This window comes from Haliaeetus leucocephalus, unplaced genomic scaffold, assembly GCF_000737465.1.
Source record: "Haliaeetus leucocephalus isolate CR32 unplaced genomic scaffold, Haliaeetus_leucocephalus-4.0 Scaffold616, whole genome shotgun sequence".
NCBI classification, from domain to species: domain Eukaryota; kingdom Metazoa; phylum Chordata; class Aves; order Accipitriformes; family Accipitridae; genus Haliaeetus; species Haliaeetus leucocephalus.
The window spans coordinates 2,870,429-2,885,896 of NW_010973052.1; the positions used below are offsets into that span (position 1 = coordinate 2,870,429).

At 43.1% G+C, this 15,468-nt stretch overlaps 1 protein-coding gene across 8 annotated transcripts in view; it reads left to right on the forward strand.

Annotated features, from left to right (window-relative positions):
• The first annotated feature begins 562 nt into the window (after positions 1 to 562).
• MTMR2 (myotubularin related protein 2) overlaps positions 563 to 15,468 on the forward strand; it is a 43,939-nt gene continuing 29,033 nt past the window's right edge. For 4 of the 8 annotated variants that reach the window (XR_775064.1, XR_775065.1, XM_010578206.1 and 1 more), the window contains exon 1: positions 603 to 673. The gene's annotated coding sequence lies outside the window, so the exon portion shown is untranslated. Of the gene's footprint in view, positions 674 to 7,334; positions 7,635 to 15,468 lie in introns of those variants that run through there. The other 4 variants (XM_010578210.1, XM_010578205.1, XM_010578211.1 and 1 more) reach the window with 4 other exon arrangements.

Consider the following 15,468-nt stretch of genomic DNA (forward strand, 5'->3'; position numbering starts at 1 on the left):
GAAAAACTGTAGAGAAAAAGAAAATAACTGTTTTGCTTTGCTATTTAGCAATCGCACTTTGTATCACCAGAGAGGTATGCTGAGAGTCTTTTTAATTCTCCTGAGGGTTGTACTTATACCTGAAGGAGGAAAGTTACGTGTGATGGAAAGAGTTTTTATTCTGAGTTTCTTCCATCGTTGTAAAGCTGCGGTTGGAGTTGTGCTGGCATGCGTTCAGGAGTCTGTCTGTTTTCATCCCCTTGCAGCGCACTAATATCTCCCATCTGAAAGCCTGAAATGGAGGCCCTTAGTTTCTGTGATTTAGGATTTGATCAAGTGTGTGATTGTGATAACATTGGCTCAGTCTGAGCTGGAATTTGGTAATGAATTGTGTGTGCTTTGGTAATCCGTGGCAACGGCGAGTAAAACAGGTTCTCTTAAACCACTGCTGAGGGCTGAATAACTGAGAATGGAAAGGCTGGAAATAGTGAAAAATGCCTGATATGACTGTAAGTGAGTGGCCGTACTTGCTGGCTTTTGAGCATTCTTGAGCATGGTTTTGATACACTGTGGTGTTTCTCTTTATAGCGCTTCCACTTCTCACTCGGACCATTCTGCTCACACTAAATCTGCTTCTGCTATATCGTCCGACTCAATCTCCACCTCAGCAGACAACTTCTCTCCAGATTTAAGGGTATGTATGTTCTGTCTAAGAAATATATATACACATATGTATGTATAGTGGCCTCCTTCAGAGGACATTTCTTGCTCCTGTGAGCTTGGATATGGTAAAATGATGTCAGCTTTCAGGTAAATGCCAAATTTTATGTAGCCAGTGCATGAAAGGACCCAAAGTCAGACAGGTGAAATTGGAGTTTAATCTCTACCATATTATTTCCTTCTTTATAAAGTTGTTTAATCTTCAAAAAGCTGACTCTGCAACCCACACTTGGAGATGAATTTTCAAAGGAACTCCATTTTCTTTTAAGTGCTTTAAGTAAGTGAAATCCTCAACCTGTCAGTTGTATATCCTGTTTTTTTCTGTTGTCTGTATATATAAGAGATGTTCTCTCTTGAAAACTCCAGCTTGTTTGTAAACACCGAGTCCTTGGAAGTATCTTCTTTCAGAGGAAGATTGCTATCTCCAAGCCGATAAAAATAATCTTCTGTCACAATAAATTGCTCTGACGTAAAAAGGTCCAAACAAGGCTCTTTTAAGTGTGTTATTAGATTAGTTAATTATAAATTCAAAGTTCTAGCTCAGGGTCACAGGATTTTTGAAAGCTGTATGTCTCTTATGAAACCAAGGTATTTGCTAATATACCTTTGCTTTAAAAAAAAGTCCCTGAATAAAAAACTGTTGGTATTGGTACATTCTAGTAATGACTTTTAGCATTTCTCAGCTGTTCTTGAGCATCTTTGTAAAATCTAAACACAGTAAAATCAACTAAAAACCTCTAAATGCAAAACTAATTCCTTTGACAGCCATGACAATTTTTTTGTCCCATGTTGTCTCAGTAGTCCATATTAGTAACGGAAAGTCTACCTGTTCATAAGTGGCAAGAACATGAATGTTTCTTTCTAAAGGCAGCTTATTATCCAATATTAAACTAAGATTTGAAAATTAATCAGCAGTTTATGTGTAATCTAATGATAGTTTACACCATTTGCCTATGGATACAAAAAGTAATCTTCATAACATGCCTGGGTAAAGGAAGTTTGTAATGTGTCTGAAGTTTTTTCCTCTGTGAAGTTGTGGTGTTCAGTTACTCCAACGTACAGAAAACATAGTTTTTGGGCTGAGGCTAAGTGATTCAAATACTGCTACAGCTGTAAGTGTTTGTATAATATTATTTAAAAAAAAATACACAAACTTATGTTATTTTTTATTTAATTTTTTTACTGAAGTTTGTGTAAGTGGGTTTCTTTTTCCAGTTTTGATGCACAACTCAACTGCCTTTTCACAGTTTTAGTGACACTTGGGGATTACCTTTAGAAGCAGAGAACGAAGCAATGTTTCTTTTCTGGAATCAAGGTTGTCTTTCTTTCCCAGTTCCCCTTTGTCACCTTATCTGTGTGAACTGTAAGCTGTCTGGGCAGGGATTCCAGCGCTCCTGGACTTGTCTGGTTCCCAATCCAACAGGGCCTCTGTACCCACTAGCAATCAAAAACAATGTCTGCAGAGGAACGTTCGCTTAGCTGCATGATAGATTTTTCAGGCAGAAGAAGCATATGTATTGTTTACTGGAGGCCATTAGAAGCCCATAGTTCCTTGCTGTACCACAGTTCCTGTAATTTGCAGAGTGATTTCTTCACAGCCTGCCCTCCTCTTCTTTTTTTTTTATTTCTAAGCAAACTAAAGTTCTGCCATGGTTGGAACAAATGCTGCTCCCCTTTCATTTTAGAACAGTGTTTAAGGAGAGATGGTAAAGCAGAGAATTACTTATTTAGAATAAAGGCACTGCAGGCCAAGCGTGACCACGTGCCTCTGCTGGCAAAACACTTCTTGCTCTTAACCTGCATCAGTTCTGTGGGGCCTGAATTCAGCATAAGCCTGCGGTACTTCACCAAAAGCTTGTTCTTGCAGAGGTGGTGTGAGTGGCTGCGATGCAGTTGTGTGTAGGCATAAAGCCAGTTCTTGCCTTTACGCTTGAGTGACTGCTTGTCAGTGGTAAGCAGACCTAGAGAAAATGCATTCCCATGGTTCTGCTTGTATTAGGGTACAGGGAGAAAGGGGTAGTTTCTACTAGTACAGGTTGACTTTATCTCTCCTAAAGGAATTAATGCGTTAACCATTTCTTTCTTCATTCCTGAGAGTGTTTGATGCTGGAGAACAAGCCTGGGAGGTGGGATGAAGATCTGTCCTCTACCTGTGGACAGCCTCTTGTGTTGGTATTGCCAGTGCAACTGCAGTCCCACAACCTGTTCTCAAATCAATCGCTGTCGGTGCTAGCGCATTACTGTTTGCTCCCAGGCTTGCTTTTGGAGCCTAGTGCTAGCTCCTAAATAGAAGATTTATTATGAGTGGTGATCAGCTAACACCGATTTCTTTCAGGACTTGAGTTGAGGAGAACAGACGCCCTCTCTCTGGGCTTATCATTCTTTGTCCAGTTTTCTCTGAATTAACGACTCTGCCATGTGACAGTTCCGCAAGTTTTTTTTTTTAAGTCAGTTCTGTGAGAGATTTTTCAAGGTCCTGATTGTTCTTACTATTTTCTTTGATCTTTCTGAGATGTGGCCTTGCCTTTGATATTGCAGATGAGGTTATACCATTAACTGATACCGTGGCATGAGCATGTTCTCTGTTCTACCCATTTGCCTGGCATCTTGTGCAGCTTTGATTGGCCCAAGAAAGCACAAACTCCCAAGTCTTAACAGGTACTGAGATTTGAGCTAAGCACCTTATTACTTCTGAGGACAAAAAGAAGTCCCACATTGTTCCTGGAAAAATGTAAGAGAATAAGCTCTGAAGTGGGAACTAATGCGTTTTGTGGTAACTCGGTGGTACTGGAGACAAGTGTCTGGGCTACACGGTGTTCTCACAGGAAGGTGTTGCATCAGTTAGCTTTAAGAGGCTGAAAATAAGCTTTTCAAGATTTTGAAGTGGATCTGCCAATTATGGGATTATGCTCTTGATGTGTATTTAAATTTTTCCTGCTACAATGAATTGCTACATGGATCCATCGTCACTCCTACCTCTACTTGGTCTCTGCCTCTGCGTGTGCATTGACTCAAATTTAGGAATTAAATTTCTGTGACGATGGAAAAACACTTTGTGATAGCTACAATTAGCGCTCTCTTTTCCTGTGGGGAATTTTTAGAAGAATAGTAGGCGTCCATTGGGAGGAGGGAACCAGGGGAAGGACCCACATAATTTCTTGCAGTCTGTGCCTGCAGTTTTCTTTTGGAGTGCAATTAACACTCTGTGTGTGTGCGTGCATGTGTGTAATGAGGTAAATGAGACAACTACTGGGGATTCCTACCGAATGCACGTGCAGTATTTTTCCTAAATCTTTCTCCAAAGTATTTAATAATAACCTTTATGAAGGGTTGTTTTTTTTTTAATGTATATTGAGCATTTCAATATCTGGAACTAAGATTAAATTGCCTTTCCACTAAAATTTATAGAATTTTCACTTCATAAACTAACTCTAAATAACTTATGGCTGCTTCAGTTAGCTTCATAGGGGAAAAACAAGAAGAAAAAAACCCCCAAACCCAACAGAAGGACAACAAAGCACTATTAGGTTCTCCCCTCCACCCCCTTCCTGATCTCAAATCTGAAGCTGTTTAGAATTGATTTAGGGAATGCACTTTTTGAGGGAATTTTAGCAAATACGCTGCCATATGTTTTAACATAAGTTATAGATCAGGCAAGAACAGAATTGAAGTAGTTGGAAGTGAAAATGAGCTGGAAATACATAGATACTTTGTAATTTGGGATGAGATTTTAAAAACACCTTAAAGACAACATTGCCAAAGGGATTGAGGTGCATAAATAGCTCTTACAGATCTGGGAACTTGGTGGTTATTAAAGTACAGTGAGATTCTTGCTCCTAAGTCCTATAGGTGGTATTTTCTCTTGTGCCTATGGGCAGATATGTCTGTGCATTATAGTACTTCTCTTAAGTCTTGCTAATGCTGTAGCTTTTATCAGTAGGGACTTTCATTTTGAGTTAGCTGTTGATTTATAGGATAATGCCTGAAATTTACCACGTTCAAAGCTTTGGAGTAGCTCTCATAAAAGGGTTGGATCCTTTCCATCTGCAGTTGGGAAGCAGTGGATACGGCCAGCAAGCCTGTTGCCACTTCCCTTAAGAACAGTACCGTTGCCTGAAAATTTGTTAAGGTCCATTGTGTTTGGTTTTGGATTGTATACAGTGAAAGCCTGAACCAAAGGATGGAAACTTTTGTGTTGGCTTTCTTATATTGTTTCTTGCTTATAGTCCCTTCTGTGGACAGAAGAAACCAGTACAGCAGACCCATATGTCACCTGCTTAGTTGTGCAGCCTTCAGAAAAAGTGGTTCAAATCTTTGTTGTTGGTGTTGTTGTTTGTGACCACTAAACCATTCTCCTCTTTGAGGGCAACAGTAAGATCCACAATTCCTGATACTCCTCTGAGGTCCAGCAAAATATTGTACAAGTGTATGCCCCATTGTCCTATCCTCCACGATCGTTGCTCTCTCCATAATAGTTTTCTCCTTGAATATATGAGGAATCAGTGGATTTGCAATGGCTTTATATATCAGTTGTAAGAACATTATCATAGTGTGGCCAGGACTCGAAGGTTAGAAAAAGGAAGAAACAGAGTTGCTTGTGTAACCTTAATTTGTTATCCATTAAGCGTATGGTTGGAGACTGTAGAAAAGCCCATGTGGTTTATTTTGTAACACACATAAGTGATGCATGACAAAAGGTATTTGAAGGGGTCTTCTCCTTCCAAGACAGTAAATGGATGCCATCGCTGTCTCCTTAGGTCTCCTCGATGAAATCTGTTTGAGCAAGTCTGTGTTCAAGCTAGCCAACCACAATTCCTTTGTAATCGATGGAAAGAAATAGGTCATTTATGATCTGATTTATCTTGGCTTAAGGAAATGTCCATGCTAGGTGAGAACGTCGTGTACCTGAGCTGGAGAAGTCCTTGCTGCAGGATGTTGTGAGCATTATTTGAGGGACAGCAACTGATTTCTCAGAGCAGATCCCAGCTTTAGCTGTGCTCCAGTAAAGGTGCAGTTTTGCCTCATTTGAAAACCTACTGTGTTTCTCCTCTGACTATGAAGAGAGTTCAGGGTAATTTCTCCAGATGTAGACTTCTATAATTGAAGTAAATCCTGTCCCTCAAGTGACGTTGGATTAACTGAAATGGCAACCACTGACTTTGCCACCTTTGTGTGACTTCATTCTAGTTTTAGTGCAAAGTGGCTTAGAGTAGTTCTATGTAGAACATGTATATTGTTAGTAGAAAAACATATTGAAGAAAGATGTGATTTTTTTTTTCCCCCCATCCTTTGCTGTAAATCACTAAAACTAGCCTCAGTGAGCTTTTCCATTGCTATCTCCCTGCCAACGCAGGAAGTGTGTCAGGCTTCGGTTATGTGTAACACATGTTCAACAAGAGCTGGGTTTAGAGAGCGGCATAGCTTTTTAAACTTCAAGCACTCATTTAAGCAATGTTTTTTAGTTTTGCTTTTAAGGGACTTTTCAGTTAGTGAATGATGCTAGCTTGAAAGCACTAAATCACGAAAAAAACCTCTGCCTAAGCACCTCCAGGGTAGTCGAAGACTCTGCCCTGCCAGTCGGCTCCAACCCTCACTTAATGATGTATGGGCATAAGTATTCCTGTTTTGGACTGGCCCTTGACTCTTTGCATGGGACTGCCTGTAAGAAGACTAGTTCATAGAAAATGCAAAGATGTCTTCTGTGGTGTGAGCTTTCCTTCCCAGTGCACTGGACTGTGACCGCTATTAAATTACAGACCATATTGCACAAGCCACCAGATGGTGACGATAATTGACCTGTGGTCGCAAAAGACTTGGCTGGATGTGAACTGGTGATACAAGAGTGAAATTAAATAAACAGTTCATCTTTTTACTGTTACTGCGTGAAGACTTGACCATATGTGTTTCTCTGTGTCATCACTTTGGGCTCAGTGATATTCTCACACGGAGGTGCACCTCACATTTTTGTGGGTGTACAGGAGTAGAAGCTGTGCAGGCAGAAGTAGTCCTTACCTGATCTGCATGCAGTATTTCCACAGGTCCCTTTGCATGTAGGGATGAAATCGGGGCCAAATCCAAGAACAGGCAATGCTTTACATTATCAAAGGTATCAAGCAGAGGGACTTAAAGAACAACAGTGGAGAACTAGGAAAATCTCCTGGGGAAAAATATTTTAACTATCTCAGAATTCCAACTTTGGCTGTATGAGTTGCGTGTGTGTGTCTGTGGGAAACGGTCTTTCTTTCTTCTTTGGAGCATTAAGCTGTCGATGAACAAAGGCACAAAGGGCTGGTTCTGGGGAATGAATGGTGCTCTTGTCCATATGCATGGTCATTCCAGGACAGCCCTGTGAGTGACTGGAATTTTGCCCCTGCCATTGCCATGTTTTTCTAGGACTCCAGTTGCCATGACTGTAAAGGCTGTATATTTCATGAGAATTACAATTTTTTTCTTTTTAGACTGTCCTAAGAGATGGAAAATCTTGGTCCCCTCCCTGCACCTCTCCCCGGTATGTCCTTTTCTGCACCTCCCCCTTTCCAGGAAACAAAAACACAGAGTAGCCAACTTCTGGGTTGCAAAATATTGATTTCATGCAAATTAGATGGGGGGAAAGCCAGATGCAGTCAGTTTTCTGTCTCCTTTACATGGAAATAATACTCCCTAAGTGCTCATCTAGTTAGAAGAGAGCAAAGACAGCAAGCATTGCTAATTTTTCTTATATAGAGGTACCTGAATGTTTGAATATGAAGTAATGCACAGTGAAAGAAATCTCTGGAAGCGTTTATGATTACCATCTATTAGGAATGGAAAACTAAGGAGAATAAGCAAATGGCCTTCATATGTTCTTCAAAAATATTTTCAGCTCTTCCTAATTGACTGCTGTATTTCTCCTAGCTACAAAGTGCAAGAATTCTCCTTTTGCCGAGTAAAACCGGGTAAGAGGTGGCTTCCCCCCCCCCCCCCCCCCCAGTTATAGTTTTGTAGATTGAAGCACAAATCGGGCAGGAATGAACAAGCGCGGTATTTAAAAGGAGCACGCGGATTTGTGACTGCATGCAGTACCTGCCAAGGTTTGATTTTCTGTAGATGTTTTTGCACTGAATGAAACATCTTCGTTCCCCTCTGTATGATTGTTTACTCATTGTAAATATGTAATTAATTGTATCTTGAATCCTTATCTTATATATCACTAAACTCCAAAGTGAAATTCTTTGTAACAGAGACAGTTTTCTGTGACTTATTTTAGTTGGTAGAATTTATAACTCTCTCTTTGGTCAGAGTGTTTTTCTGTTACTTAAGACTGATGATATGAACTTCACTGAACTAGTTTAATGCTTTCCTTGAAAATTTTAATCTATTTTCCCATATAAATTGTTTGCTAAGCAAAATTCAGTAAAAATAAAGAAAGTATAGAGTCAGGCTAATGTGCTGTCCAAAGGTTTTGAGCAGCCAGTGTAGAAAAGAGCCATTGTCATTTGAGATGTATGTGGAACCCTTGGCACTGAAGAAGGTTCTGTATTAAAAAATGTTGGACTTGTCTGAATAGATAAGATCTGCAACCTTCTGTGCCAGGGAGTGTTGCTGCGTTGAGTCAAAGATGACTTTCTGTCAGAGCCTAATGAGAGAATTGTCTTGAGGCACCAAGCCATACAAACTTGAAGAGACAAGCCAGCCGTGGTTGAATGAGTGTCCCTCAACAATGTGTTCCTTTGAGCTTCTGAGCCTTGCCTTGTAGTTGTGCAGCAAGGGCCCAGGAGATTCACCAGCCCAGAGAGGCTGTTGTTCATCGCTGGATGCTTGGGTCTGAGTGGAGAAGTACATCGTGGAAAAAACAAAGCAGAAAACCCCAGGGAAACACTGCATGGTGGCTACTTCCTCCTGCAGAGGAGTCCCTTTATATTACTCTGGTGACTGTACTATTTTTTTTTTTTTAATACACTAATCTTCAGCTTCTTTTCAAAGATTTTCAAGACAGTGGTAAGTAAGCAAGTGATTTCTCAAGCCTTTTTATACTTTCTCAAAATATATATGGTAGGTAGAGATCACAGTTCGTGATCTGTTTTTTTAATTGTGTCAGGAAAGCATAGTTAAAAGACAGTTGCAGTGTACATTGTATGTGATTATTGTCTTTGGAGTAGTGTAATAGGTGGTCTGTTGTCAGAACATTTTATTGATAACTGAAATGCCTCTTCTGTTGTTTTTTAACCAAGCTAGGAAGCCTTCTTTGGCTGAGTGCTCTCTTAGGAGCTGAATGGGCTTGATGTGGTCTTTGGACGGTATATTTGATTCTCTGTGTACTATTCTGAAATGATCCATGTGTCCGTGGCGTTTTGTCTTTTCCTCTTTGAACTTCTAATATCCCAAAAGAATAAGACACAAAGCATTTCCCTGTAATTAATATCATGCTGGTCTGAATGTCTCTAACGTAGTTTTTCAACCCATCTGGTCATAATCCTCAGAAAAGTCCCCTGCCTCAGTCATGCAGAGATACTGCTGTTCTTTCCCGTAGTCATTCTGCTGTGCTATTCTTAATGATTCAAAAATAATCAACAAATTCCATTTACTTGCTCAATTTATGTTTTATTGCATTTCCAGTAGGAATACATAGCGCATGAATCTTCTGAAAGTACACTTGAAATAGCATAAATGGCAGCTGAAAGTCCCTCCGAAGTAGTACGGTATTTGCAGTCTACAGGAGGATCTGGCAAGTAAGCATAACTACTGTTTTGTGGTCCTTCTGATTGAGCATTGGGAAGACAGAAGCATCTTAGCAGCAAAAGGCTAGGAAAAACGTGCCCTTTTTTCTGTTGTAAGAAATGTTTCATTTAGAGAAAAAACAAATGCACCTATGAAAAATTATCCTAAATAAGCATACGGATCTTGATTCTGCGCATATTTGTGTCAGTTCTGCAGCTTCTGTCAATGTCAGCTGGACAGAATTAGACCTCCGTGGTTTTTTTCTGAGGTGAATGGAAAGAGCATCTGTATCTGTTTTGTGTCAGAGGCTTTTATACCATCAGTGGGGTAATGATAAATCTTGATGCACCTGCCATAGTGGCACTGTCCTTTGTCGATTGACTTTTACGGCGACAGCCATGAAAGAGGAAAGGGATGGAGTGGGAGGGCAATTCAGGGAAAGGAATAGGCGAACATGGTCTGAGACCACCAAAAGGCATTTGAAAGGAGAAAAACATTGGTTACGTAAATGTATGTGTTTCGCTTTTGATTTACAAAGAAAACAAATTAAAAAAAAAAAATCAAGTATGTAAAAATAATCCTATGGCTAAGCCTTTGCAGAAGGGCTGACTTCCTCATGTGGTTCTCTGAGACAGCAGAAAGGAGCCAGCTGTGACCCAAAACCTGTCCCTGGTAACTCAGCTCGTAAGACCTATCCTACAAGCTTTGGAGTTTTAATGAAGTTCGTGCAATTTTGGGATCTGGCCTGGCTCCTCTCCTGTTGCCTCTCTGCACAGAGTAAATTTGGACCTCTCTGCAAAGTACAGGTTGTGACTACTCAGTTGTATTGGGATGTCCAGGCGATTGGGCACTGCTGCACTGGCTGCAGTGAGGCCCCAGAGATGGGATTCGCCCTACCAGATCTGCACTGGAGTTACTTACCCCAGTTCTCAGCCTTCGGTGAGAAGAAAGGTACTCATCCTAAAGGTGAATCTCCTAGGTCTCCTGCTTTCCGCTGAGTGAACAGAGCGCCTAGGGTGACTAGCTCAGATGTAGATCTCCAGTTTTAGATGAAATGGATATTCCTGCAGTTTACTGACTACCCTGCCTGCAGAGTGGCAAGAGTGCTGATTCAGGAGGCCATTTAATCATGTGCCAGTCCTTGAGAGAAAGGCATTTAAAAAAAAAGGGAGGGGAGGAAAGTTTAGATGTGTTAACTACAAGCAGAATATTCCCAGGTAGTCCATTACAATCTGAAGTATCAGACAAATATTCTCCTGTAGGAGATAAAACCTTTCACTTGGCTGTTGAGTTTCAAATCCATATTTCACTCATAATTTGAAAAGCTATATGTTTTTAAAGTCTACTAATTCTAGGTGTATATTGTTGCACACATACATGTACAACACGCACATTCTTGTCCCCACCGTGTATATCCCAGCCGTTACTGATGACCAGTGCGTGCTCATGAGGTGGATGTGCCAAACCTGTGAGTTTAGGGGCTGCAGATGCAAAGCGATTTTGTGTGTGAGTATAATGTTTGTCTGTGCAGAGAGGTTATATATGTTTATGTCAAGGGACCAGTTAAGAGACCAGCTTCCTGCTGTAGGAAACACAGAATAGGACTGTGTGTAGCTGGAACAAAAGCAGCTCCAAGCCTGGAGAGCTCGTCTTTTGAATAGATGGGGCAGATGTGGTTTTGAGGAAAGGAATAATGCAGGAGCAAGGTGATCATGGTGTCGGGTCGGACATGTCGCACCAGCGCTGTGGCTTCATGCATAACAAATCTGTTCACAATGTGCAAAATTATTTGGAGTATGTAGGAGGTTACCAAGGAGAGATTAACTCTGGGGGGGGAATCATAAAAAGGGTACATTTTAATTTTGTCTAAACCAAAAAAGATTCTTTTTGTTCATTCTGACTGTGACTCAGGATAGAAGAATCTATGCAGACTTGGGAAAATTGTTACACAGCCATTCGGTAACACAAACCTGTAGTCTCCCCTTAAGTTGCATGAAGCCAAAAAGCCCTGACCTTTGTGGGTTTCGGGACTCAAATATCCAGGAGAAAGAATAGAAGAGAGTGACTGGAAAATGGCTGGGAGGAACCTCAGGTGCTCTCTTCATGCGTCTTTGTTACCTGGAGGCTTGTGCTGCAGATGTCAGTGTCCAGGGACAAAGTTACTGTCCCCAGTCACTCCAGCTGCTCTCCCTCCCTTGCCCTGGGTTTACACCCCTTTTGTTGCTCGTGTAGTCATGCCCCAAGCCAGTCCCGGCAAAATGATCCGGGAAAAACAACCATTAAAAAAGCTATTAAGCTAACCCAGGCGTCTTGACTGAGCTAGATACGGGAGCAATTGCAATGCTGGCAGATTGGGTAGGAGGAGGCGATGCTGGCTCGGCCTCAGCCAGCGCAGGACGTGTGTTGCCATCCTGGCTGTGCAGCTCCGCTGGTAGGCAAACGCTTCGCAGGCAATACAGCAGGAAAACATAGAAGTTGTTTTGTTCACAGGCAAAAGCAAACGCTGGCTACAGAGTTCCGTGCACCCTCTCGGGTCCTTCTGGAGCAGCGTTGAGCGACGCGCAGACCTCTGAGACCCCGCACTTCGAGTTAGGGTGCAACGTATCCCTGTACCGCCCTGAGCTGGCTGCCAGGGATGAGCTGCGTGCAGGAGTCGTGCAGGGACATCAGTCGGGAGAGGGATTTTTGGAGCAGCATGCTGGCTGCTGTGCTGGGAGGCAGTGTGAACACAATGTTGGAGAGGCTTGGCAGAACTGTGGCATCCTGAATCGCAGTATGAGGAGGTAAGGGATGAGGCGGGGAGCAGTCTTACCTTTTTAGCAGGATCTAAACCTCTTTCCCTGACCCCAGACTTGCAAGGAAAGGAGGTGATCGCTTTGTTGCTGAGATCTGGAGGTTGTGTCAACAGTACAGCATTGGGGTTCTCCTGCCTCAGGTGCTGTACATGGGAGGGGTGAGAGAGCTCTGCACCTTCAGCCACGCGTAAGTGGGCTGCAGCTAACACAAGGTGGGATCCTGGGGTAAGGGAAGCAGTTGTTAAACGTAGCGAGTGTGGGTTTGTTCTGCCAAGTTGCTGCTTGAGCAGAGAACAAAGGTAGGTGGTGGCATGAAGTCCTCGCACCCTCTCTGAGCTGAGGCAGGACTTGTGTTTAGGTGCTAAGGTACACTCCCATGCTCAGCATCCCAGAGAGCTGTTTTATCTAGAGGGAGAGCTGCTGATGGGTGGAATGGGTAGATGATGTTACTTGGTAAAAGAGGACAGAAATAAAGGTTATAACTCTTCATTCCCCCGGAGATTCAGTTACCAAGCATAACATTTATGTGGGGAAAAGATAACAAAGACCTTGTCTGGCTTAGAGGCAAGGCAAAGTAGTCCACTGATTTTCAGTGGTTGTATCTGTTTCTTGCAGAAACCACCTTCATAGAATCATAGAACGGTTTGGGTTGGAAGGGACCTTTAAAGATCATCCAGTTCCAACCCCCCTGCCGTGGGCAGGGACACCTTCCACTAGACCAGGTTGCTCCAAGCCCCATCCAACCTGGCCTTGAACACTGCCAGGGATGGGGCAGCCACAGCCTCTCTGGGCAACCTGTTCCAGTGCCTCACCACCCTCACAGTGAAGAACTTCTTCCTTACATCTAATCTAAATCTACCCTCTTTCAGTTTAAAGCCATTACCCCTTGTCCTATCACTACATGGCCTTGTAAAAGGTCCCTCTCTGGCCTTCTTTTGGGCACCCTTTAGGTGCTGGAAGGCTGCTATAAGGTCTCCCTGGAGCCTTCTCTTCTCTAGGCTGAACAACCCCAACTGTCTCAGCCTGTGTTCACAGGAGAGGTGCTCCAGCCCCCCATCATCTTTGTGGCCCTCCTCTGGACTTGCTCCAACAGGTCCATGTCCTTCTTATGTTGGGGGCCCCAGAGCTGAACACAGTACTCTGCATGGGGTCTCACAAGAGCAGAGTAGAGGGGGAGAATCACCTCCCTCCACCTGCTGGCCACACTTCTTTTGATGCAGCCCAGGATATGGTTGGCTTTCTGGGCTGCAAGCATACATTGCTGGGTCATATTGAGTTTCTCATCAGCCAACAACCCCCAGTCCTTTTCTGCAGGGCTGCTCTCAATCCACTCATTGCCCAGCCTGTATTTGTGCTTGGGATTGCCCCGACCCATGTGCAGGACCTTGCACTTGGCCTTGTTGAGCTTCATGAGGTTCACATGGGCCCACCTCTCAAGCCTGTCAACATCCCTCTGGATGGCATCCCTTCCCTCCAGCATGTTGACCGCACCACACAGCTTGGTGTCATCAGCAAACTTGCTGAGGATGCACTCAATCCCACTGTCCATGTCACCAACAAAGATGTTAAGCAGAGTCAGTCCCACTACCGACCCCTGAAGAATGCCACTCATCACAGGTCTCCACTCAGACATTGAGCAGTTGACCACAACTCATTGAGTGAGACCATCCAGCCAATTCTTTATCCACCAAATGGTCCATCCATCAAATCCATGTCTCTCCAATTTAGAGACAAGGATGTTGTGCGGGACAGTGTCAAATGCTTTGCGCAAGTCCAGGTCTCAGTGATGGTTGTGACAGATACAGCCAGTGTGTGGCTCTACTTCAAGGTGGTCCTATTCCTAAGTAATGCTGATTCTGCCCAGCTCTGGCTGTGACCTTCATTGCAGATCTTTAAGCACTCTTTGTTTTTGTTCCCAGCAAACAGTTTAAAAACCTGAGGCACGCAGAGGCGGAACATTTAATTTACAGATGTATATGGTACCTGCCTCAATAGTGTTAATGCATCCGTAGCCAGCTGTCACTCTCCTGCACCTGGGCTGCCGCAGTCATGTCCCTGGCTCCCCTACCTGCTTCCTTGCCTCACTGGAGCTCGCTCTTTGATTTTGCAAGATTTGCAGAGTGCTAAATCTGGGCCCAGCAGTGTTATTTTTAGAGTCTTGAAAATAGGCTAATAGACAAAAAAAGATTTTTCTCACAGTTTAATGAACCTTTTTTAGTTTTTGGGAGGGAAGGGGAGGATGACAGTAAGATGGAAGGGCTTTTCATGTCATCTTCTTAGTCATATAAGGGGCAGAGGGTCCACCTATGGTGTTAGCGTCCTCCCAGAGCTCCATGTGCATTGTCCCATCCCATTCTTCCCCCTTGATCTGTTTCCAGAACTCTTCTTTTCTTATCCACCCACTTTTCCTCCCTCCTGCCACCCCCTGTCCTTTAGCGCTGCCCCAGATGTCTTCTCCTGTGCCTGCTGCCTGCATTGCCAGCTGCACACAGATTGCATTTCCCCAAATCAATTTTAAGGAGCCGTTGATGGAGGTGGATTTCAGGAAAACGCCTACTGTTCATTTCTCGGTTTCTGCCAGGGCGGGTTTCAAGTGTTCACGTTCCAGCCAGAAGCCTTATTCAAGGTCTGGAGCTGGGCAGATGCTGCAAAGACCAGCACACCAGAGAAGTGTTTGTCCTGGTCCGTCTCAGCCTCTTGGGAAAGATAACTGTTATCCATGGGTGATGTGCTTGCGTCGACTTTGAAATTATCATGTAGGCAGCTGGTGCTGTGTTACCTGAGGTAGGTCATTTGGTTACGGTCAGTTAAGGGATGGTGAAAATGAGTTTAGTCCTCAAATGTGTACAAAAAAAGAAAAAGAAATAATAATAAAAAAAAAAAGCAGGGGGGAAGGCAAGGAGGGCAGAAGCTGTCAACTGTGAAGTGCTGTGCTTCCAGAAGGCCATCTGTCCACTGCCCTGTGTTGAAGTGAGTGCAGGTTTGGATTGCTAACCCTTCCCTCTGACCCTGGGGACTCCACATTTCAGAGAGTGTGAGTGAGCAGATGGATTTTATTAGACTTAGAAGAGCCAATTTTTAAACTGAAAAAGCTTTCAACCTTTTCTTTACAGAATGGTGTTGACATGGAGGTCTTTGTCTTTCAGAAGCTTGCCTCTTCCCTCCTTCTCTCCCCCACCTGCAGTACAGTGTTTAAAACCCACCTGAACACTGCCCACCTAGTGATCGTGGCAGCAGTTTGTCATACCAAATGCTTTCTATGTATCTTACCTCATAT